General features: G+C 40.9%; 1 pseudogene; it reads left to right on the top strand.

The window, feature by feature from the left end:
• Nucleotides 1-1,084: 1,084 nt before the first annotated feature.
• On the top strand, nt 1,085-15,466 carry LOC131368165 (E3 ubiquitin/ISG15 ligase TRIM25-like; annotated as a pseudogene).
• The last annotated feature ends 9,435 nt before the right edge of the window (nt 15,467-24,901 follow it).

Raw genomic sequence — 24,901 nt, 5'->3', positions numbered from 1 at the left:
GTGTGTTCATTTTCATCAAATTCATTACAAAGATCCCTTTCCTTTGATTCCTTAGCTGATGTGTGTAGTTTATTTTTAATAAAGAATGGTCTCAGAATGGAAATAGTCATGAAACTATTTGCTTTAAAAGACTTTTCTCATGTTCAGTAAAGTTCTTTGAACACACTCCCATTTCAGCTGCCATTTTTTGCGTTTCTTCAGAAATAATAAAACTTGCATCTTTTTGTGTTTTGCTGCTGTTAGACTTTATATTAATAAAAATTTTAATTTGAAAAATTGAACAGTGTACAGTGAATATAGAAATTGCTGAATTTATAAATCTTTTGCTCAAATGCTCAAAAGTTTCTGTTTAAACAATTAAATCTTTCAGAATTGACCAATGGCTAGTATTAAAATATGTTATGAAGGTGTTTGAAAAAAAAAAAAGCTGTAAAATGGAACTTTTGCTTTTTAAAAGAGCGAAATAAATGTTAATGGTGACAGAAAGATTTACTCTAGTGAACGATAAACATTAATTCAAAATGTTTGAGGACAAAAAGAGAGTTTTTCACTGTTGTTACTACACCTTACTGTTTTAAAGGCAGGGGACTTGATCATTATGTCATAAAAGATTCACAGAGTAGATGCAAATGCAGGTAAATGTAATGTAGACTCAGAGGCAGTAGGAATAGAATCCATATGCGCCGCTGATTGTGTGAACACAAGGCAAACAAATCCAAAAACAAGAACAAAAGCAGGACTGTAAAAAGGCAATGGTAAATAAATGAAAGTTCTTTTAAACAATAAGTGAGAGTGTGAAGTATGTGTGTGTTGTGGTGAGTGTAGTCAACAGTGAACTTGTTTTTGGAGTTTGTCACTGCAGTTGGTGTGACACCTTATTTCCTTTTCTATCTACTGCCACTCTAAAGCCACACCCACTATCTGTCTCACACTATACCACAAACAAAACCAGAAAGCTTATTTCAAAGAAAATGAAACTCAAACTCAAAGAGCCTGCCTTTTGCCCCTCCCTTCTTACCTCTGTCCCTCATTCCCCCCTCCCCCCTTCCTGTTTTTCTCTCTCTCTCTCTCTCTCTCTCTCTCTCTCTCTCTCTCTCTCTCTCACACACACACATTTTCTCTTGCTTTCTCAGTGTAAGACTACAAGAAAATGGCTGAGGCTGGTACTTCCACAGATCAGGATCGGTTCTGCTGTCCAGTGTGTCTGGATCTCCTGAAGGATCCAGTGACTACTCCCTGTGGCCACAATTTCTGTAATGTGTGTATTAATGACTTCTGGGATAAAGAAGATCAGAGGAGTGTGTACAGCTGCCCCCAGTGTAAAGAGACATTCACTCCAAGGCCTTCTTTATGTAGGAACAACATGCTGGCTGAAGTGGTGGAGGAACTGAAGAAGACTGAAATGTCTGTGGAGTGTGATTACTGCATTGGGAGAAAACGCAAAGCTGTTAATTCCTGTCTGGTTTGCTTGGCTTCTTATTGTAAAGATCATCTTAAACCTCACTATCAGTCTCCTGCCTTTAAAAAGCACAAGTTAGTTGAAGCCTGTGCAGAGCTCCAAGAGAAGATCTGCTCTGAACATGACAAATTGTTGGAGATCTACTGTCGTACTGACCAAAGCTTCATCTGTTACTTGTGTACGATAGATCAGCACAAAGGTCATGATACTGTTGCAGCTAAAACAGAAAGAACAGAAAAACAGGTGAGAACTGGATATAATTATTATTTCCCAAGTCAATTTATATAAATTCTTTTTCTAATCTAATTTCTGTTCAGCTGATTTTATTCATTTTATGTAATTATCATACACTGTGAAATGGAATGTTAAATGGTTGCTGGTAAGAAGTGTTAATCCGGTCAGACTGTGCAGCCAACACCCAACAGTCATTTAAAATACTGTAGCCACATGAATGGGGAAGTGCTAAAACAGTGTTAATGCATTTATCTGCTTGATAAGGTCATATGACGAAGTGGAGCATGCCAGCAAGACCATAAAGGGGCATCCACATCACATTACTCCAGTTTTTTGTCTTCAGAATGCGCTCTGTGTATGTTTGTGTCAATTGTTTGACATGTCTGTCTAGACTAGAGAAAAAGAAGATATAATTAAAAGATTAGGAAATATGGCAAACATGTTCAGAAAGTGTGTGCATCCATGCCCTGCTACATTATCAGAATCAGAATCAGGAAAAGTTTTATTGCCAGGTACAGCAAAGTGTGAGCAAGGAGCACTTTACAGTACTAGGAATTTGTCTTGGTGTCAGGTGCAAACATATACACAGGTAAATAATTTAAATAAATACTGTATAAGGTGACTTGTATGAAAATTTGTGCAATAGAAAAATGTAAAAAGTGAAAGTGACTGTAACATATATACAGATGTGAGGTATGTACACAATGTAGAATGAGATAAGTATTGTGTATAAAAGTGTTAGTTTGAATGAACAGTAGTGCAATTTAGAATGTGGAAGTGAGTGTCCGGGTTGGTGGGGGGTAAGTGAGGCACTGTTCAGCAGGCTGACTGCAGTGGGGGAAAAAACTGTTCTTGTGAACTGAAAAAGTTTGTTTCCGGGATGAGAGGGGTCGGCTGTGATCTTGGCTGCACGTCTCTGGGTCCTGGAGAGGTATAGCTCCTGGATAGATGGAAGACTGCAGCTGATCACCTTCTCAGCAGAGTGGATGACACCCTGAAGCTTGGTCTTGTCCCTGGCTGTAGCTGCAGCAAACCAGACTGTGATGGATGTGTGTTTACATCAACACGGAATGGTGTAAGGACTTTGTGCTTGTGTCTAACTACTGTTCATCATTAGTGAAGTTTGTGACCGTTAGGTGCAGACCTTTTTATTTGCCTCGGGAATTCACTACCACTTTCATTTTCGGAGTGTACATTCCACCCAGCGCTAAAGCTAAGGAGGCTCTGTGTAAGCTGTACGGAGCTATTAGCGAGCTGCAGAATGCTCACCCCGATGGATTGTTTATCATCCCTGGAGATTTCAATCATGCAAATCTCAAAACAGTGCTCCCTAAATTTCATCAGCATGTGGACTTTGCTATGAAAGAGGCGAACACACTGGACCCTGTTTACACAAACATTCCTGGCACGTATCGTGCAGAGCCCCGCCCCCACCTCGGCTACTCAGCCCACATCTCTGTTATGTTGATTCCAGACCACTCGTCAGACGCTCTAAACCGGTTCTGAAACGGGTTAAAAACCTGGCCAGCAGGAGCCATATCAGCTCTTCAGGACTGTTTTGAGTGCACTGACTGGGACATGTTCAGGGAGGCTGCAACCAATGGTGACTCTATTGACTTGGAGGAGTACACGGCATCAGTGACTGGCTAACAGCATTGTGGATGACCCCACACACCCCTCACACACACACTTTCACCCTCCTGCTATCTGGAAAGAGGTACCGGAACATTCGGGCCCTCACAACCAGACTGTGTAACAGTTTCTTTCCTCAAGACATCAGGCTCCTCAAGTCCCAGGACTGAACTGTACAAAACTCTCTCTCTCTCTCTCTCACACACACACACACACACACACACACTGTACAAGCATACCATTGCTGGGTTCTACCTTTAGGTCTAGTATTGCACACCCTCACAAAATGCATGGAGGCTACTTTCCTATCATTGCACCCTGGGGCACTTATGTACTCAATTATCCAGATAACTGGCTCATCTTGGCTCAGTCAAATGGAAATGGCAGCCAGGCATTGAGATGCCATGTTTGCCCACATGAGGTCCCTAGGCTTCAACCCAGTGAAGTGTGTGCTCCTCTCTGAGAAGGGGGGGGGGGCTCCATCCTTTCTGCCTAAAAAGACATCAGACAAGGCCAATGCCTCTCTACCTCACAGGCTTAGAGGGTGCACAGCTCATGACTGTAGTGGCCAAAGCAATTCCTTTGGATCTACTACAAATATGACCTTTTCAACTCTGTCTCAGGAGCAAGGGTTTTCACCCCTGCAAAAACGCAGGGTCACAAGGTTCATGAATCATGAGTTTGTACCCTTCTTATATGGACAGACTGGGTTTCTCACATTGGGTCTCACTCTTCATCATCACAAGACTCTTTCGACGAATGCTCCCTCACACTATGTGTATCACATTGTCCAGCACTTGGGCATGTTCTTCTCCAGGATATTTGTGCTCCAGCAGGTTTGTCCTCTACACACACACTTTTCAGGTTCTATAACCCAGACCTGGACCCCACTCCTGGATTCTGGGCCTTAAATGTCTAATGGTGCTCTGCTCCTAGCTTATTTGTGCCCTTGCATGACATCCGAGACAGCCTGTGGCATCGATGGTATTGGCATTCCCATAGCTTCAGCCTAGAAGCAGCATCGAGTTCCTTCGAAAGGGCGATGAATTGCTGCATCACCCTAGGCGTCCACTTGCACTTCATTCAAACAAGTAGAAGCTGGAGCAATGTGATGAAGATGCCCTTTTATGGTCTTGCTTACATGCTCCGCTTCGTCACATGACCTACCTGAGCTGATAGATTGGCATGATTCCACACAGAGCTGCAGACACAACTTTCACAAAGAAGTCTTCCCATAATCTCAGCCATATGTAACCTTGTGTAGTTTTTTTTTTGATAATCCTTGTATTATAGTATATTATATTATGTTATATTATATTATATTATGTTATATTATATTATATTATATTATAGTATATTATAATATAATATAATATAATATAATATAATATAATATAATATAATATATTATATTAGGTTAGATTTAGCTGCAGTTATTATTGACATGCTGATTTCCTGATACAGAAAAATTAAATGTTTTATTTTGTCTCAGAATGAGCTAAAGGTGGAGCAAATGAAATTTCAGCAGAGGATCCAGGAGAAGCAAAACAAGATGCAGGAGCTGAAACAGACTGTGGACATTATTAAGGTGAAGAGAAAATTGAGAGATTCACCTAAACACACACAAATTATAGTCACTGTAAGTGAAAGAGTTGATCTTAATAGGGATCTGTGTGTGTGTGTTCTAACAGATACGTTCACAGGCAGCAGTAGATGACAGTGAGAGGATCTTTACTGAGCTGATCAGCTCCATGGAGAAAAAGCGCTCTGAGGTGAAGGAGCTGATCAGAACTCAGGAGAAAGCTGAAGTGAGTCGAACTGAACGACTCCTGAATCAACTGGAGCAGGAGATTGCTGATCTTAAGAGGAGAGTCACTGAGCTGGAGGAGCTTTCACAAACACACGATCACATCCACTTCCTCCAGGTAACACTCACTGTCTGATCTACAGAGGGCGCTGTTCCTCACAAAGTTTCCTCCTGAAAGCTCATTACAGCAAGAAGAAATGTTCCTGTCTGAGATCACAAGCGTGTCTTTGGTCTGATTCAGTCTGAGATTCATTCGTTCCTCTCCTACACTTTTCTCCTTCTCTATGATGTTTCCTCTCTGTAGAGTTTCCCGTCTCTCTGTGTCTCTCCTGGATGTGAAGACTCACCCAGCTTCACTGTCAATCAACATCTCTCATTTGATGGAGTGAGGAAATCTCTCTCAGATCTGAAAAAACGAGTCGAGCAAATCTGTGAGGAGAAATTCGACAAAGTCCGTCCACAAGGTAAACGAGTAAACTTTGTTTCTGCATCACAGTAAAGAGAGCGATAATATTCACAGTGAAGCAATAATAAGAACTTGTCACTTGTAAGCAGGAACAGGACTGCTTAAAATCACAAAATATTAGCATAATTAAATAGAATTAGAACAGAACTTTATACAAATCTAATTAAACATGATGCCTTAAATTTAAATCTGGAAAGATGCCCCATTGAGTTAAGATGCTGAAACCAATTTTTTTCTACATAATTTTTCCAATTCCATTTTGTCTCTGACTCCACAGCTGCGGCAGCTCAGAAAAATTTACCCCCAGAACCAAAGATCAACAAACACAATCTGCAATGTAGGTGTACAAACACACACTGTATAACCTAAATATGAGTATTTATATTTTATGATTATGCCTGATGACTGATGTTGGGTAATATTTATTTACATTAAGATTTGAAAATACCGAAAATCCGTCCACAAGGTAAGAAGCAAACATTTGTTAGGCATCCTAACAGAAACAAGAAGGAAGCAAGTAACAAGACTAAATAAAATTACATTAAGATTAATATAGCAGTTATATAGCAAACAGCAAACAGTTATTATATAGCAAACAGTTAATGAAACTTCATCACAAATTCACAAACTATTTTCACATGACATGGGAAAATCATTGTTGACACATTAAAGTTACAAATCTGGAAAGATGCCAAAAAGACAAAATGGCAATATGAACATTTCTGTCTGAAACAAGGGACAAAATTTTGCTTTTAGGTAATTTTGCCATCACCATTTTACCTCTGTGTCTCCACAGCTGCAGCAGTTCAGATGATTTTACCCTCAGAACCAAAGAGTAGAGAAGATTTTCTGCAGTGTAGGTGTACAACACACACACACACACACACACACAGATACAATTATTATAAATCCTGTGATTAACATCATACAACCTGTGTACATTTTATTACTTCAGATTTCTGTTATCTGACTCTGGATCCAAACACAATACATCCTCATCTAATTGTGTCTGAGATGAACAGAGTGGTGACACGCAGTAAGACACAACAACAATACTCTGAACATTCAGAGAGATTTGACTCCTGGACTCAGGTGTTGTGTAAGGAGAGTGTGTGTGGACGCTGTTACTGGGAGGTGGAGTGGAGCGGTGTTGTGTCAATATCAGTCTCATATAAAGAGATCAGCAGGAAGGGAGAGGATAATGAGTGTTTGTTTGGATGCAACAGTCAGTCCTGGAGTCTGCAGTGTTCTTCTTTTTCTGTCTCTTTCTGGCACAATGACATTAAGTCTGAGCTCCGAGGTCCAGCATCCTCCAGAATAGGAGTGTATGTGGATCACAGTGCAGGAACTCTGTCCTTCTACAGCATCTCTGACATGATGAGGCTCCTCCACAGAGTCCACACCACATTCACTCAGCCTCTATACGCTGGGTTCAGGATACGGACTTCTTTACCTGTGAGGCTATGTGATCGAAAATAAAATGTTTGTAAATTGGGCCAAAAGGACCCTTTAAACCCGATTAACAGAAATCTGCTTCTCTGTCATGGTTTTAAATAGTCTTAGACAGTCTAGTCCAAAATCTAACAGACAAATTTCCTGGAGATACTTCAGCTCTAAACTGAGTCTTAAATTAAACCTAAGAGGAGGCAGTTTTAACTTCAGATTTGTCATTTAGAGGTCACAGGGATTACTCGGACTATGTCAATAAAGATCAATACATAAAAAAACGGAAAATAATAGCTAGTTTAAGTGTCTTCATGTCTCATGTAAGTAGGTCTTCATCAGTTGTTTGAAGATGGTCAGTGACTCAGCTGTTTGGACATCTAGGGGAAGTTCATTCCAACCAAAATTGCTTCAGGTCCAGTAAATTAACCTTCCTTGCCAGGTGAGGTCCGGAAAATTATATACCTTAAAACACGAACTGATGCTTTTTGCCAGACTAAACAAATGAGTGTAAACAACATTTCTATTGGACACAATATAATAGATAAAAGAAAAAATAAAGTGATTTTTTTTTGCTTAACAATCATAATTAATGATGCAAACCTCACTGGTTCAACACAACACAAAAAAAAAATAAAAATAGAAATCTCATATCACATTTTATCTTTACAGGTACATGTATTGTCTCTTCTTAACTAAATTTATCTAATGCTGAACACTGCTCTCTTCTGTGCTTCACATTGCATTGGTAAAAGATCATCAGCAATATCATTCAGAAAAACAAACAGGCAAAAATAAAGTGCTAGTGTTGGAAGAATGAAAATGAGAGCAAGAAACCCTTTATCTGTTAACTTTTTACTGTTTCTTAAAGTCCATAAAAACTCAATTAAAATTAAATAAAATTTCCTGTTCGGCTGGACTGAGTTGAACTTAAAGGTGGAAGCATAAAACTTAGTTAAAACATTTTCTGATTACAGCTATCACTTTGAATTTTGAAAGGAATGGAGTCAGTGCAATCCTCAAACTGGAATGTAAATGTTCACTGGTCATTCTTGACCTGTTTTTACTTTTGATAATGTTAAGTGTTGAGAATGCTGGCTCACAGCTATATGTTGAACCAAACATGCTCAAGGTGTGTATAGTGCCACTTTCCTAAGACCAGGAAAACTGCGTTTTCAGCGTCAACTTACCTTATTTTTGAGAATGCCATTGTTTTTCACTCACTGAAAGATTCATCTGTTTTCGCACCGCTCTCTGCTCTATTCACTGCATGCATTAACTGCATGTCTGAATGTAGTAACAGTAAGCATAGTAACTGTAGTAGCAAACTGTGGCTCCATAGGACCTAAACAGCTCTACTGAGCTGACCTTGATGTGCCTGATATAAATTTGATTTTATTAGAAAATAGCATTTGGCATGTATTTATTTCATTAGGTGAAAAGGATTTGCGGTCCAGATGGACACATATTGCGGTCCGAATTCGGACCGGAGTCCGCCAGTTGGCGACTCCTGGTCTAGATGGATACCTTGTACCCTAAGAGTTGGAGTGAACAGTCGAGCAGTGCTACTAGATCAGAGGGAGCGATTGAATGAATGAAAATCCTTTTAAACAATGAGTGAGAATATGAAGTATGTATAAGTATATAATATACTTATGTAATATAAGTATATTTTTGTTACTTAATTTGTTTCAGATACACTTTTGTGAGAAAAAAGTGTCATATCTGGTGTTGAATGAATCTGTGATGTCAATTATGATTTTGTACAGAAACATTCCAGCAATGATATAAACACATTCAAATATGCAATATGTGATAATGAAACAGATATTTACAGGAAATCAATATTCAGTCCACCTGAATCTTTAAATCACAGGGAAGCTCATTTACACTATAAAAATTCTTTCCAAGTAAACTGTGTTTTTAAAGTCTCACACACACTATCTCTATCTCACTATCACACTATAATGTACACCATAAACAAAACTCATTTTGTTAATGCTCATTTCAGAGGAAACGAAACTTAATAAACTCAAAGTGCCCTGCCTTCTGCCCCTCCCTTTGTACCTCCCTTCCTCATTCCTCCTCTCTCTTGGAGGCCAGCTTTACGCAGGAACAACATGCTGGCTTAAGTGGTGGAGGAACTGAAGAAGACTAAAATGTCTGTGAAATGTGATTCCTGCATTGGGAGAAAACGCAAAGCTCTCAGTACGTGTCTGGTTTGTCAGGCCTCTTATTGTGAAGATCATCTTCAACCTCACTATCAGTCTCCTGCCTTTAAGAAGCACAAGTTAGTTGAAGCCTGTGCAGAGCTCCAAGAGAAGATCTGCTCTGAACATGACAAACTGATGGAGATCTACTGTCGTACTGACCAAAGCTTCATCTGTTACTTGTGTACAAAGGTTCAACACAAAGGTCATGATACAGTTGCAGCTAAAGCAGAAAGAACAGAAAAACAGGTGAGAACTGGACAATATTATTATTTCCAAAGTCAATTTATATAAATTCTATTTCTAATCTAATTTCTGTTCAGCTGGTATTATATTTATTTTATGTGATTATTATAGACTGTAAAATGAAAATGTTAAATGGTTCCTCGTTAGAAGTGTTAATCTGGTCAGACTGCACAGATTTAGATTCAGTTAATATTACTTGACAAAAGACAAAAGCTACAGATGTCCACATGTACTACTGTGAGTATGTGTGTGTGGTGATTTTCTGTACACTGTGTACAGACACAAAGTGATTCTGATTTGGTTTTACACGTAAACTCACAACATAATGTGTAATACACTGTTCCCTTTCAAGGAAACTCGATGCTGTGTCTTGGCTGATGCTGTGTGAACACTTCTTTGTGTAAGCTGTGTCTGAAGCTCTGTGTGAAATCATGCAGATTTATCGGCTCGGGTTGATCATGTGACAAAGGGGAGCATAAAATAAAAGGGCATATACGTCATATTACTCCAGCTTCTTTGACTTCAGGAAGCGCTCGGTGTGTGGTTGTGTCAATTGTTTGTCCTGTCTGTCTAGACTAGTGAAAAAAATAAATAAATAAATAAATACATTTATTTCATTTCATTGTTTGTGCCACTTATCCAGTCTATCCTTGGGTCACGGGGAGCCATCTCAGGCGTCATCGGGCATCAAGGCAGGATAAACCATGGATGGAGTGCCAACCCATTGCAGGGTACACACACTCATTCACTCTCGCAATCACAAACTACGGGCAATTTAGAGACTAGAATCAGCCTAGGAGCATGTCTTTGGACTGTGGGAGGAAACCGGAGCACCCAGAGGAAACCCACCAAGCACAGGGAGAGTATGCAAACTCCACACACACAGGATAGATAGATAGATAGATAGATAGATAGATAGATAGATAGATAGATAGATAGATAGATAGATAGATAGATAGATAGATAGATAGATAGATAGATAGATAGATAGATAGATAGATAGATAGATAGATAGATAGATAGATAGATAGATAGATAGATAAGATTAGGGAAGATGGCAAGCAAGTTTAGAAAATGTGTGCATCCATGCCCCACTACATTACAGGGGACAACCTGCGCTTTTTCTGTGTTGTTTGTTTGGCAGAGGAGCATGGACACGTGGCTCTCAAGGGTGCCGGCTGCATGCACTGTGAAACTTTTCTGAGACAGGTGATTCACTTTCTCTTGTGCTTGCTCCTGACTCGGATTTTCTCGCTTTGAGTTCTGAACTGAGTTTGTGTTGAACTGTCAGGATCTAGTTCACTGCCCTTTTAGTACAGTGCTAGTGTTCCTGCAGACACAACTTTTTGATGGGCTATAACGCTCTACATTGAGGTATATGTGGCAGCTATTGCTGTGAGTCACATGCCTGTTCTCTGGTATCTCGCCTTCTGCATGGTGCCAGGCAGTTAAACCTTTCCTGCAGAAGTCGTCTCCCCTCCTGGTACCTGCAGGGGCTTCGGTAAGCACCCATTGAGCAAATGTAGTCAGCCTCTGAGAAGTCTCTGACCCTGGAAATGGCTCTGCTATAAGCCAGTCGTCTGGCCTTTCTGCAGGCCTTCTGCCCTCTGCCCCACAAGTCAGCTGAGCAGGAGAGACTGCTTTGTCTCTAGGGATTCCAGCTCACTCCACCAGGTGTATCACTTGTTCAGCACTTGGGGGCATTCCCCTCCAGGATATTTGTGCTCTGACGGGTTCTATAACCCAGACCTGGACCCCACTCCTGGATCCTGAGTCTTACAGCTCTAATGGTGCTAATGATATTGGTGTTCCCATAGCCTTAGCCATCCAATTGTGCTTCCTTCAGACAAGGAGAAGCTGAAGAAATGTGATGAAAATGCCCTTTTATGCTTTTGCTGGTGTGCTTCGCTATGTCACATGACCTACCTGAACTGATAAATCGGCATTATTCAATTCAGAGCTTCCACAAAGAAGGCTTCCCATAGTCTCAGCAATAAGTAACCTTGTGTAGGGTTTTTTTATGCTTATATTATATTATATTGTATTTAGAATGATTATTATATTATATTAAGAATGAGCTAAAGGAGGAGCAGATGAAATCCCAGCAGAGGATCCAGGAGAAGCAGAAGGTGGTGCAGGAGCTGAAACAGACTGTGGACATTATTAAGGTGAGGAGGAAACAAATGACACACAAATTACAGAGTCACTCTATGAGAAAGAGTAGATCTGTAAATGGATCTGTGTGTGTGTGTGTGTGTGTGTGTGTTCCTACAGATGCGTTCACAGGCAGCAGTAGGTGACAGTGAGAGGATCTTTACTGAGCTGATCAGCTCCATGGAGAAAAAGCGCTCTGAGGTGATGAAGCTGATCAGAACTCAGGAGAAAGCTGAAGTGAGTCGAGCTGAACGACTCCTGAATCAACTGGAGCAGGAGATTGCTGATCTTAAGAGGAGAGTCACTGAGCTGGAGGAGCTTTCACACACACACGATCACATCCACTTCCTCCAGGTAACACTCACTGTCTGATCTACAGAGGGCGCTGTTCCTCACAAAGTTTCCTCCTAAAAGCTCATTACAGCAAGAAGAAATGTTCCTGTCTGAGATCACAAGTGTGTCTTTGGTCTGATTCAGTCTGAGATTCATTCGTTCCTCTCCTACACTTTTCCCCTTCTCTATGATGTGTTTCCTCTCTGTAGAGTTTCCCGTCTCTCTGTGTCTCTCCTGGATGTGAAGACTCACCCAGCTTCACTGTCAATCAACATCTCTCATTTGATGGAGTGAGGAAATCTCTCTCAGATCTGAAAAAACGAGTCGAGCAAATCTGTGAGGAGGAATTCAACAAAATCCGTCCACAAGGTAAATTAGAAAATTAGACCAGAAGGTAAATAAGTAAACTTTGTTTTTGTATCACGGTAAATTGAGCCTTAAAATTAATACAACAGCAATAGGTAGGAACTTGTAATGTGTAAGCAGGAATAGGGCTGTATGATTAGATAGAATTCATAGACAGAATTATAGAATAATTTACCAGAAAAATCAACAGAACTTTATCAAACTCTAAACATGATGCCTTAGATTAAGACCCATTGAGTTAAGATGCTAAAAACATTAATCAAATTTTTCATCTTTTTTCCCCCACATCATTTTTCCATTTCCATTTTGTCTCTGTCTCCACAGCTGCAGCAGCTCAGAAAAATTTACCATCAGATCCAAAGATCAACATACACAATCTGCAAAGTAGGTGTACAAACACACACTGTATAACCTAAATATGATCATTTATATTTTATGATTATGCCTGATGACTGATGTTGGGTAATATTTATTTACATTAAGATTTGAAAAAACGAATTGAAGAAGTCTTATTACCGAAAATCCATCCACAAGGTAAACAAGCAAACATTGTTATGCATCAAACCAGAAATAAGAAGGAAGCAAGTAACAAGACTGAATAAAATTACATTAAGATTAATTTAGCAAACAAAGTCAATGAAACTTCATCACAAATTCACAAACTAATTTTACATGTTTTGGAAAATCATCAAATCTGGACAGATGCCAGACAGAATACATGACATTAACATTTCTGTCTGAAACAAGTTATAAAAAAATTTTTTGTTGTCATTTTTCCATCTCCATTTTATCTGTCTCCACAGTTGCACCAGTTCAAAAGATTTTATTCTCAGAACCACAGAGTAGAGAAGATTTTCTGCAGTGTAGGTGTACAACACCACCACACACACACACACACACACACACACACACACAGACTTTAATAAATCCTGTGATTAACATCTAACCTCTGGACATTTTATTACTTTAGATTTCTGTTATCTGACTCTGGATCCAAACACAGCACATCCTGATCTCATTCTGTCTGAGAAGAACAGAGTGGTGACATGCAGTGAGACAAAACAGCGATACTCTGATCATCCAGAGAGATTTGACTCCTGGCCTCAGGTGTTGTGTAAGGAGAGTGTGTGTGGACGCTGTTACTGGGAGGTGGAGTGGAGCGTTTATACCTTCATATCAGTCTCATATAAAGAGATCAGCAGGAAAGGAGAGGGTTATGAGTGTGGATTTGGATTCAACAGTCAGTCCTGGAGTCTGCAGTGTTCTTCTTCCTCTGTCTCTTTCTTACACAACATTAAGACTGAACTCCGAGGTCCAGCATCCTCCAGAATAGGAGTGTATGTGGATCACAGTGCAGGAACTCTGTCCTTCTACAGCGTCTCTGATACGATGAGGCTCCTCCACAGAGTCCACACCACATTCACTCAGCCTCTATATGCTGGGTTCAGGATACGAACTTCTTCACCTGTGAGGTTATGTGATCGAAAATAAAATGTTTGTAAATGGGGCAGTTTCCTGGGCAGAGATTAAGTCTGGTCATAGAAAAAACATTTTCTAGATCGCTTCCGAATGCATAAAGTGAATGCGGTTTCACTTTTAGAACCCAGGCTTTCATCTGTTAAGCCTGCTCCAGTTTGTTTCCAGGTGCTCATAACTTTAAGGTTTTTGGCATGTGGCACCTTTTAGCACAAAATTGGTGATTTATGTGGTGTCAGTGAACCAACAGTATGTAAAGTCTTATATCCAAGGTGTATGCACTCCAATTACAGTTTTAAAACATTGTTTCATGTTGAAATGGTGCAACTCATCTCTGTATACTCATTTTGTAAGAGGAGATCATAATGGAATACTGCTTGGTGACAGTGGGTATGCTCAGAAGAATTTTTTGTTCACACCATACTTGCACCAAACAACAGCTGAACAATTCAATAGACAACCTTGCATGGACAGTGAGTCTTTTCTTCTGGTGACCAGTACTGGCAGACATTGTCACCCTTGCTCCGGAGGATGTGGAGGGTAAACTGCCACCAACTTTTCAGTTCTGTTCTGACTTTCTCCTTGAAACAAGAACAGTTCAGATATATAGTCAAATAAATACAGATTAAATGGAATGATGTTTCACATCAGATGACAGAAGCAAATTAAAGTTTGAGAGGACAGAAACAAAAGCCAAAATGAAATTCATATACTTAATGAAGTTGTGTGTGTTCCATCATCTGAACTATCTAGATGGTTATCATCTGGTATGTTCTCCAAAGGTTGCTGGCTCTCCATTGTTCCTGTCAATAACTCATCCAACTCATCAGTCTTTATTTGCAGGTCCTCTTAATCCTCTCCCCGAGATTCAGCAGCTTTTCTGAGGTTAATTTTTTATATTCTTCGACATCTGTATTAAATAACTAATACAATAATAAAAGTGATGTCAAGCAAAAAGTCAGGTGATAAATCTAATGATCTTTAACTTAAGTTCTTTTATTGATACTGTAGAGGTCCATTTCTTTTTTGGTTCATTTTCATTAAATTCATTCCAAATACATTTCCAGCCATCCCTTTTCTTTGATTCCACAGCTGCTGTGTGCCTTCAATAACAGGATGTCTTGAAACTATTTGCTTTAAAAGACTTTTCTCATGTTCAGTAAAGTTCTTTGAACACACTCCATTTTATCTTCCATTGTCATTTGCTTCTCAGTTGAATACAATTTTAAACTTTTCTTAGTTCATTTCATGTTTTATAAGCAACCTCCATCCAGCTACTTCAGATTTGCACAGGTGGTTTTAATTTAATCTAGTTTAATTTAGTCCAGTTGTTAGTAAGCTGTACTTAATTTGTGTTTCAGAAAGCCATTTTTAAATTCTAGATTAAGGCCTACTCCTGGTTTAATTTAAACTCTGTCCAGGAAACCGCCCTAAGGTGTTTAGTGAAATAACTTTCAAGCTACAGTAGCATTGCGGTGTTTAAAACAATTATAGTTAGATTTCTATTAACAAAAACTTACATAAATAATCTTTTATCACAGAATGTATGTTTGTAGAACAAAAATTTTATTAAACCAACTCCTTTTACAAGATTTATTATACTGATATGAAAAATTTACTGTTTCCCAGAAAGTGTTTTTTGTATGTTTCTTTATAAATAAATCTTTCAGTGTTTTGCTGCCAGTAAACTTTATTATGAATAAAAATTTGAAAGACTGCAGTGAATATAGAAATTGCTGAATTTATAAATCTGTTGCTTAATAGCTCAAAACTTTGTTTAAACAATTAATTGTTTCAGAATTGAACAATTCTTGAATTCTGAAATTAATTCTTGCAGTTGTCACAACACCAAGGACAAAGGCTGAGAAGAAGCAAGTAAGTAAAGTGCTCTTTTATTATTTAGCACAGAGATAGGGTGGTGCAGTAAACAAAACTGAAAGGGCACTTTGGAGAGAAAACAGAAAGCAGTCTTATCCGAAACCCACGCTGTAGAGCAAAAGTATTAATGCCACTGGAGATGAGCTTGGCAGGATGAGCGCCGGTAACTCCAACAAAGCCACGGTCAGGAAGGGCGGTCACAGAGGTAGCAACCATAATAACAGTCAAAGACTTAGTGGAGTGAAGGTGTATTATAGTGTTCTGGTGATTGGGCGCAGGTGTCAGTGCTAAAACTCTGGTGATTGGGGGCGTGGCTGAGTGGCTGTAGTTGGTGCATCCGTGACAGCATTGTGTTATAAAGAATTTTGAACATTTTTGAATGCAATATGTTATTAAGGGGGAGGAAAAAAGCTGTAAAATGAACCTTCTCCTTTTTTTTTAAAAGAGTGAAATAAGTGTTAATGGTGACAGAAAGATTTACTCTATAAAGTATAAATATTTCTTTGGGCCCTGTGTTGGTAAGTCAGGATATAGGGACAATCAAAGCAGATATATTTGATATGGGGATCCTTTGTTCCCAACAGTGACCTTATGGACACAGCATTAAGTATGTTAAAGTTTTGGGATTCTCAAAAAGGACAATTAAATAAATAAAGTCACAGTTTTAAACAAAGAAAATAAATAGCTTGTCCCCTCCCTTATATTCTACAGTAAACCTTAAGCAGATTATCCTGCCTTAAACTCACAAAACTAAGATCCATGATAATGATTCAAGGATATTAACCTCCTAACAAACACTGGTAGCAGCCTCTCTCAATGATCTCATAAATAGCATACATGGAGCTCGATGTGAACTTTCTCCGTTGCTCTGTCGCTTTGATAAACCAAAAACTTAATTTTTTAAGACAGAATATGTAATCACACTTAACAATGCCAACCCTTTTTTTAGCTGATTATCTTCCACATACACTCTTCGAGCCCTCACTTTCCCACTTTTCAAGCCCTGATACTCTGAGCATGCTCTAAAGCATGCAGCTTTCTTGAAGGGGCCACATCCCCTTTCAGGGCATTACCTAAAATGATCCCATTCTGCTCATTCATGTTTATAACAGGGTTCTAGCACACACACACGTACACTCCACTAGTCAACTCCTACCTGTTACATTTCTGCAACATATTTAAGGAAAATAATAAAGGTTTTCACTATTGTTACAACATCCCACTGTTTTATAGGCAGGGGATTTCATTGTTATGTCATGAAAGATTCACAGTGGTAGATGCAAATGCAGGTAAATGTAATGTAGAATTAGATGCAGTAGGAGTAGAATCCATATGTGGTGTTGATTGTATGAACACAAGGCAAATAAATCCAGAACAAGAGCAGAAGATCCAAGGTTGATGATCCAAAATGGTGGCACAGCAGTAGCACGCAGCAGGCACTTCGGATCCAAAATGGTGCTATTTGTGTGTTTTAGCCCAAACATCAAAGTGCATGGACACCAAAGACAGTGTTGTTCATGTATACGACCACCAAAACAAATTACAAAAACTAAATGACCTCGGCTTGCTGCGAAGACCAGGCCTTCAGTCCTCAGCATCGTGTAATACCGGGTGAGAGGAGGTTGCAAGTGGTGCTCGAGGAAGCAGAAGTGCAGAAAGCGGGCGGGTGTCCATGCTAAGCTAAAAACAAACCCTAGTTGGCCGGCTCTCTTGTCCATTATTCTGTCTAACATCTGCTCACTGGACAATAAACTGGACTACATCTGACTCCAGCGAACCACACGGCAAGAGTTCAGAGACTGCTCCATCTTTGTTTTCATGGAGACATGGCTCAGCGACAGAGTTCCAGATGCCGCCATTCAGCTGGCCGGGCTCACCACGTTTCATGCCAACAGAAATGCAGCTCTGTGCGGTAAGACTCGTAGTTGTGGTGCGTGTGTTTACATCAACACAGAATGGTGCAAGAACTCTGTGCTTGTTTCTAGCTACTACTCATCATTAGATGAGTTTGTGATGTGATGGGTTAGATGCAGGCCATTTTATTTACCATGTAAATTCACCACTGCTTTCATTGTCTGAGTGTACATTTCCCGCAGCGCTAATACTAATGAGGCACTGTGAACTCTATAGGGGCTATTAGTGATCTGCAGAATGCTCACCCCAATGGTCTGTTTATTATTGTTTTTAAACTATAAGATTTCAACCATGCAGAGCCACCTCTGCTCTTCAGGACTGTTTTGCATGCACTGACTGGCATATGTCCAGGGAGGCTGCAACCAGTGGAGACCCTATCAACTTGGAGGAGTACACAGCATTAGTGACCAGCTACATCGGCAAGTGCATAGATGATGTGACCGTCTTCAAGACCATCACCACATGCCCCAACCAGAAAAAAGTTGAGAGACTCCACCTTCAGAGCAGGGGACAAGAAAAACTTAAAAACAGCAAGGGCCAGACTGTCCTGAGCCCACTTTCAGGACAGCAGAGACTCCTGGCGCATGTGGCAGGGCATACAGGTGATCACAAACTAAAAGACCACATCACCTGACTGTGACAGTGACGCTTCCTTTCCAGATGTGCTGAATGACTTCTATGCTCAGTTCAAGGTACAGAAGACCATCCCTCCTTCCAACAACAAGGTGCTTTGTCTATCCACAGCTGACATGCAGAGAACTCTATGCAGAGTTAACCCAAGGGAGTCTGCTGGACCAGACAACATTCCTGGCAGAGTGTTCAGAGAATGTGCAGAACAGCTAATGGATGTCTTCATTGACATCTTCACCATTTCCCTGAGCAGCACCATTGATCCTATATGCCTCAAGACAATGATCATTGTCCTTGTGCCGTCTACAGTTTCCTGTCTCAATGACTATTGTCCCATCGCACTCACAGCCATCGTGATGAAATGCCTCGAGATGCTCATCATGAAGCACATCAAAACCCAGCTACCACCCTCACTGGACCCCTTGCAGTTTGCGAATCATCCTAATGATTCGCAAATCATTGTGATAATGACAGGGCTGTTCACTCTGCTGACTCACAAATGTGCAGCATTGCACAGCTCGAACCACATCATTAAGTTCACCGATGACACAACCGTGGTGGGTCTCATCAGCAAGAACAAGTCAGCATACAGAGAGGAGGTGCAACACCTAATAGCCTGGTGTAAATCCTTTGTGGAGATCGTCATAAACACCAAATTCCTTGGTGTTCACCTGGCAGAGAACTTCAACAACACCAGCTCAATCAGCAAAAGCCCAGCAGCACCTCTACTACTTCCTGAGGAGGCTGCGGAAAGCCTTCCTCCCCCCATCCTGACTTTGATCTACAGAGGGACCATCAAGAGCATCCTGAGCAGCTGCATTACTGCCTGGTTTGGGAATTGTGGATCGCAAGACCCTTCAGCAGATAGTGAGGACAGCTGAAAAGATCATTAAAGTTTCTCTCCGCTCTATCATGGACATTTACACTACACTCTGCATCTGCAAAGCAAACAGCATTGTGGATGACCCCACACACCCCTCACACACACTCTTCACCCTCCTGCCATCTTGAAAGAGGTATCGAAGAATTTGGGCCCTCACAAACAGACTGTGTAACAGTTTCTTCCCTCAAGCCATTAGGCTCCTCAACACCCAGGACACACACACTCTCACCTGTGTGAACAGACTAATATTGTTCAGTACTTATTGAAATACCTCAACTGCTGTTAATATTTCATCTACTGCTATTCTTATCTCTATATCTCTATTTTCTATCTCAATTGCTGCTATTGCATTTTTGCACAATACACATTGTCAGGCTGCTATGAGAGGGCGCAGCGGATGGCAGCCTCGGTGTGGAGCCCTCTAGTGTTTTGTTACTTTTGTTTGTTTGTCATGTTTTGTGTCACTCTTTCCTTATCAGTTACTCCAGGGAAGAACTGCTGTACCTTCAGCAGAGCATACCTGATAATTTTACACTGGTTTTTGACTATTCGGATGTTTTGGTGGACATCTTAATTGGAGGCGCAAACTCTGTCAACGTGGCTTTAGAACTCCGCTCCCAAGCATACATCTGACTGCTTCTCATGACACAGATTAACAAGGACTTTTCCAACTCCACTGCTTTGTGTTTCATGGAAACTTGGCTGCACAAAGCCATTCCGGACAGCACTCTACATATGCAGGGTTTCTAGCTGTTCAGAGTGAACCACAACACTGAATAATCGGGGAAAATGAGAGGCGGTGGGACGTGTTTTTACATCAGTGAAAGTGGGTGTACTGATGTAACAATGTTGATGCAGAAGTGCTGTCCCAACTTTGAATTAACTTCATTAATTGCAGGCCTTTCTACTCAAAACGGGAGTTTTCCTCATTTATTCTGGTGAGTGTTTACATCCCACCACAAGCATGCATCAACACCACGCTGCAACAGCTTGCTGATCACATCAACTCAGAACAGCAACACCCAGGTCCACTTATTATCATTATGGAGGACTTTAATAAAGCTACCTTCACCCGTGAACTTCCAAAATACAGACAGCACCTCTCATGCACAACCAGAGACAATAATACACTGGACCACTGTAAAGGATGCATATTGTGCTGTCCCATGTGCAGCTTTAGGAGTTTCTGATAACTGCATGGTTCATCTCCTTCCAACTTACAGACAGAAACTTAAAACAGCTAAGCTGTTGTTAAATCTGTTAAAAGATGGACCAACATAGCAGAGTGGAAACTACAAGCCTGCTTCGATTGCACTGATTGGGATGTTTTTAAAGCTGCAGATACAGATTTGGGTGAGCTCACAGATACTGTAACATCATACATTAGCTTCTGTGAGGATATATGCGTCCCTACCAGGACATTCCTATCCTTCAGCAACAACAAACCATGGTTCTCAAGAAAACTCAAACAGCTTCGTCGTGCCAAACAGGATGCATACAGGAGTGGGGACAAAATCTTGAACAATCAGGCCAGAAACACACTGAGTAAGGAGTGGCTAAAAGAAAGCACTCTGAAACGCTGTAAAAACAGTTTTCAGTTAACGATCCAGCAGCTGTGTGGAGTAGCATCACCAACTACAAGACATCAACACCTTGCTCTGTAGTGAATCATCAACTGGCTGACGATCTGAATGTGTTTTACTGCATGTTTGAGAAGCCCAGTTTTACACCTCTCACCCACCCTGATCTTCACCCCTCACATCCATTAACACCTCCTGCAAACCCCCTCTGCCTCCCTCCTGCTACACAGCATATTCTTAAGTTCTGTGAGGAGGATGTGTGTCAGGTCTTCAAGAAACAGAAGACAAGGAAAGCTTCAGACCCAGATGGTGTCTCATCTGCCTGTCTGAAAGTCTGCGCTGACCAGCTGGCCCCCATCTTCACACATATCTTCAACAGATTATTTGAACAGTGTGAAGTCCCCCGCTGCTTTAAACAATCCACTATCATTCCCGTCCCCAAAAAACCCAAAATCTCATCGATTCAATGATTCAAGGACTCAACGACTACAGACCTGTCGCCCTCACGTCAGTGGTCATGAAGTCATTTGAGAGAAGTGGGAAACACACATTGACTCCTTTGCCAAAAAGACCAGCAGAGGTTGTTCTTTATTCACCAGCTGAGGAAGTTCAACCTGCCACAGGAGCTGTTAACACAGTTTTACTCAGCTGTCATTGAGTCTGTCCCATGTATGTCTATTACTGCTTGGTTCAGCTCAGCCACCAAATCAGATATGAAAAGACTACAACAGATAGTCAGGACTGCTGAGAGGATTACTGGTGCCCACCTGCCCACTCTTCAAGAACTTTACACATCCAGAATAAGGAAACGTGCAGGTAGAATCACTCTGGACCCCACACACCCAGCCAACCCCCTCTTTCAACTTTTACCCTCCGGATGGTGCTACAGAGCAGTAAACGCCATCACACATCATCACATCAGGACATCCAGACCCAAGAACAGCTTCTTCCCTCAAGCCATTAATTTCCTGAACAATTAATCTGTCTGCTATCTCCCCCAGTGCAATAATAATCTATATATACATGTAGGTATAAAGGCACAAGTGCAATACTGTAAATAAGTACCCATAAGTACTCTATTTATTTTTCCATCCTACTTATATCTGTACTTCTATATTTTTCTATATTACAATTTATGTCTGTGTATTCTCCAGCACCTTGGCAGTAATGCACATTCTGATATATACTACTCACAAAATGTTAAGGATATTTGGCTTTTGGGTGAAATTTATGGAAAATGTGAAGTTCATGCTACAGTGATATTATATAATGACAGTAGGACATTTAAGTAGAAGCATGCAATGGTGATTTACTCATCTCAAACAATTTATTGAAACAAAAGCCAACAACAGTGGTGGGTATACCACAACAAAAAATGTCAATGTCTCAATAATTCATGTCATGTGCCCTTGACAGCCCTCACATCATTGTGGTTCTTGGGTGCAGGGTTACAAGCCTTTACATGGCGACTCAGCTGATCCCATAGGTTTTCTATGTGATTCAGGTCTGGACAAAGTGCAGGTCACTCCATTTGAGATACCCCAACCGCCAGCAGCCATTCCCTAATGATGTGACCTCAATGAGCTGGAGCATTGTCGTCCATGAAGATGAAATTAGGCCTGTGTTGTTCATGTACCATTCACAAGATGTAGGGCAGTTCTGTATTGAGTAGACACACCTGCCCAGACTGTAACACCACCACAACAGTGGCTGAGGCAAAGCGCTCTCCTTGACGTCTCCAACATCATTGGCGACCATCATTTCTGCTCAATGTGAATCAACTTTCATCAGAGAACAGCACTGAGGCCCACTGGTCCCTCGTCCAGAATAAATGCTTCCTGGCCCATGCACTGTGCCTAGTGGTGTGGTCAGGTACCCTTGCAGGTCGTCTAGCATGCAGACCACGCTGATGTAATGGTTTTGAATGGTCTGACGTGAGACTTGGGTGCTTCTCACCTCCCTTAAATGTGCCTGGAGTTGAGTGGCATTCATCATCGGGTTCCACAGGGCACTGTTCACAATGAAGTGGTCATCAACGTAGGATGTGGCCAAAGGAGGTCCACTTCTATGACTTTCTGTGACTCTTCCAGTCTCTCTGTATCTCTGTCGCAACCTGCTGATGACACTCTGTGACACTCTAAGCTCAGTGGCCACTTCCCTCTGAGAACATCCTGTTTGAAGCCTTGCAATGGTGAGGTTCTGTTGATCAGTTGTTAGGTGTGGTCTTGGTCTCATGATGTCAAAATGTGAACAGCTTGATGAAGAGGACTGTTTAAATACCAATTCTAATTGAACCAGAAAATTTATTGGTTGATTCATGGATCAAACACCAGTTGTGAATTTTGCCGTTAAGCACCTTGTTAGAGAACAGCAAGTTATGCAAAAAGTACTGAAACACTGAACAGTTGGACATGTGCATTCAAAAGTGTAGAGAAGGTCAAATTAAGTTCACCTGTAAAGGTTATAGTGCATTTTAGGTGCATCCTGAAATTTCACCCTAAAGCTGAATATCCTTAACCTTTTGTGAGTAGTGTATGTTATTAGATACCTGTTTTTTTTTTTTACTGTTTCTCAAAGTTGTACATCATTTCATTTTATTGCACATGTTCTTTTTTGGTGCTGTGTGTCTTGTGTTGTTTTTTTGTACTTACTATTTTTGCACTGTCTTGCCTTTGCTCTGTTTGCACCTAGTTGCACTTTACAGTATGTGGCTAGGACAAACTTCTGTCCTAGCTCTGTGTTGTTGTTTCTGTGTTTGTAATTATATGTTGTATGTTTGTGTAGCACCAGGGTCATGGAGAAAGCTTATTTCATTTCACTATGTACTGCATCAGCTATATGTGGTTGAAATGACAATAAAAGCTTCTTGACTATATGGAGAGGTGAAGGTGTCATTTTTTGGGTTCTCCTGTAGTCCACAATGATTTCCTTTGTTTTAGCGGTATTCAGAACCAGGTCACTCTCCACACACAATTCAACCAAATGTTGAACCTCCTCTCTGTAGTGTGTCTCTTCGTTTCCTGATATCAGTCCCAATATCGTGGTGTCATCAGCAAACGTAACTATGGTGTTAGAGTGGATGGGTTTGCAGTCATGTGTGGCTGAGGACATAGCCCTGTGGTGCTCCTGTGTTCAGGGTGATAACGGCTGATGTGTGGTTCCTCACCTGGACATTCTGTGGTCTGTTTGTAAGAAAGTCCAGAATCCATGAGCACAGTGTGGTGATTAATCCCAAATTGTTATGTTTGACCAACCAGTTTAACTGAAGTCAATAAATAACATCCTTACTTATGTGTTGGGATGCTCCAGCTGGGACAGGCTTGTGTGGAGTGCGGTTGAGACTGCATCCTCTGTTGATATGTTCTCCCAGTAGGCTCTGCAGATCAGTAGGAATGCTGGCCTAGATGTAGGGGAGAACCAGGCTCTCAAAGCACTTCATAATAATTGGAGTCAGGGCGAATGGACGATAGTCAATGAGACACCTGACTTGTTTTTCTTGGGCACAGGGACAATGGTGGTGGATTTAAGGCCTGCTGCAGGGACAGGTTGAATATATTGGTAAACACCCCTGCTAGATGGTCAGCACATGACTTCAGTGTGTGGCCTGGCACCCTGTTTGGTCCTGCTGCTTTGGTCAATCTTTCTCAGCAAGGATCTCACCTGGTGGCTCTCGAGGATGAGTACTGGCTCATCTCTCTTGTCTGAGTTTTCACCTGGCTTTCACCTGGCCATTCAGGGTGTCAGGAAGTGTGGTGTCATTGCTGGTCAGTGGGGTGCTGCTCTTATAGTCCGTTATTTATATAGGTTATTATATATTTGGTATATATATAATATTTAATATATATATAATATTATATATAATTTTAACACCTTGATGATCTTGGTGGTTAGCACAGTGTCGGTGCAGAAGGCTATGTAGGCCAAAACAGATGAGCTATATAACTCCCAGTCCATGTTTTCAAAACAGTCCTGCAGCTGTGAGGTAGACTCCCCACTCCATACTTGGACAGTTTGAAAAGGATGGTTGTGTTCTGCAGATGAGATGTCTGTAATATGGAGTCATCTCTATGGAGATGTGGTCTGAAGAGACAATGGTGTGGAGATGGTGAAGCTTTGTAGGCTTGTGGAATATTTGTGTACACTTGATCCAGTATGCTCGTCTCTCTGGTTGGGAAGTGTACATTGGTGTG

The sequence above is a fragment of the Hemibagrus wyckioides genome, linkage group LG17, assembly GCF_019097595.1.
Source record: "Hemibagrus wyckioides isolate EC202008001 linkage group LG17, SWU_Hwy_1.0, whole genome shotgun sequence".
NCBI lineage: Eukaryota > Metazoa > Chordata > Actinopteri > Siluriformes > Bagridae > Hemibagrus > Hemibagrus wyckioides.
The sequence above is the reverse complement of the archived record's forward strand: the minus strand, read 5'-3'. Positions and strand labels throughout refer to the sequence as shown.